Here is a 1,889-nt window from a genome sequence, read left to right as displayed (position 1 = left end):
GTTGCTGTGAGCTGTGTAGCACTCTACCAAGGGTGATGAACTGAGACTCTACCTCTACAAAAAATAATAATAATGATAAAATAAAAAGTTAACAAGAAAACTAAAATATAGGCTCAGCGCCTGTAGCACAGTGGTTATGGCGCTGGCCACATGCACCGAGGCTGGCAGGTTCGAATTCGAGAGAATCGCTTAAGCCCAGGAGTTGGAGGTTGCTGTGAGCTATGACACCACAGCACCCTACTGAGGGCAACAAAGTGAGACTCTGTTTCAAAAAAACCCCCAAAACTACAATATGCTAAGCAATATAGGCTTTTAACAATCAATTTTAACCTTTACTTATAATCTAATAACTATTACCCGCCACTCCATACTGAGACCAGGTTTTTTGTAGAAGGTATTGGTTCTCTGTCAAGGTTATGAAGTGGGAGCCAAGACAAAACTGAGTCCAATATACTAATCCTGTGGCTTTGGGGCTATTGTAGGCAGGTTTGGGGCCACACACATTGATGGGGATCTTCCAGGCTCATTCAAGACGACATAAAAAATTATGTGAATGGCTGTAGAGGCTGAGAAAGCATCACTATATGTGATCCTATCTATTAATAGCAAGGGTTGTGACCTCTATTTTACAGATGTGGAAACAGTCCTCTGTAATTGAAAGGCTTGTTCTAGGCTAAAAACAGCACCAAACCTAATGCTGGGAAAGCTTCTCCTCTGCCCTCCAAAAAAGTCCTCTTTGCGTCACATCCTATGTGCATCTCAGTTATGGAAATTTAGCTATATGTGCTCAGCAAAATAATGAGAGTGATAAATTGCAATGTAGTTACACAGGCAGCTCAGGTGACTCTACCTTGCACCGTGACCACAGGCCTTGGAGTAAGCCCAGGACTGAGGTCACAGGTCTGCCATCCTTCAGCCCGCGCAGGCTGTGAGCACCCATTGCACCAGCTGACACTTTAGCGTTTCCAGAGCTCACAAACTCTCTCTTCTTCACATAAAACATATTTTGGCATGTGTACTTTTTCTCATATTAGTTACTACATGCTATACTTTTAGGAAGTTTTGAGTATTATTTGGACTCTGAAATATTTCTTAGGAGCTGACTCTGGAAACTAACCCAGCCATAAAATGCAGCATGGGGCTCAGCACCTGTAGCTCAAGTGGCTAAGGCACCAGCCACATACACCAGAGCTGGCAGGTTCGAATCCAGACTGGGCCTACCAAACAACAATGACCACTACAACCAAAAAAAAAAAATAGCCAGGCATTGGGGCAGGCACCTGTAGTCCCAGCTGCTTGGGAGGTTGAGGCAAGAGAATCATTTAAGCCCAGGAGTTGGAGGTTGCTGAGAGCTGTGATGCCACAGCACTCTACCCAGGTCGACAGCTTGAGGCTCTGTCTCAAAAAAAAAAAAAAAAGAAAGAAAGAAAGAAAACAATTCTAGGACACTTAAAATACTAAAAATCAGAATAATGAAAATATGTAAAGGACAAAGAAGAAAGAAAGTGATATTTTAAAGCATAACAAAGCAGTCAGAATTCTCAAATTGTGTAAAGTGAAAAATGATAAGTAGATGGTTAAAATTTCATCAAATGGTTTGACTGGTGGCCGGGCTAGGACCTGGTGTCCCAATTTTTAAAGGATGAAAGGCTTCAGAGCCTAGTGGCTAGTTCCTGTAAATCTGGGCCACTGGAAAGCTGAGGCCTTGTTTCCCGAATTTCCTGAAAAATAGTTTTTCAAGTAGCACCTTGAACTAGGAACCTTTAGATACTTTTGGCTCGGTGCCTATAGCTCAACCGGCTAAGGCACCAGCCACGTACACCTAAGGTGGCGGGTTCGAATTCCCAGCCCGGACCCACCAAACAACAATGACGGCTGCAACCAAAAAA

At 43.2% G+C, this 1,889-nt stretch overlaps 1 protein-coding gene across 2 annotated transcripts in view; it reads right to left on the bottom strand.

Moving 5' to 3' along the window:
• CCDC113 (coiled-coil domain containing 113) overlaps positions 1–1,889 on the bottom strand; it is a 27,401-nt gene that overhangs the window by 7,419 nt on the left and 18,093 nt on the right. The window lies entirely within an intron of this gene.

The sequence above is a fragment of the Otolemur garnettii genome, unplaced genomic scaffold (genome assembly GCF_000181295.1).
Source record: "Otolemur garnettii isolate 467f Iridium unplaced genomic scaffold, OtoGar3 scaffold00058, whole genome shotgun sequence".
Taxonomy (NCBI): Eukaryota; Metazoa; Chordata; class Mammalia; order Primates; family Galagidae; genus Otolemur; species Otolemur garnettii.
Note: the sequence above shows the minus strand (reverse complement) of the source record. Positions and strands in the feature narration are given on the sequence as shown.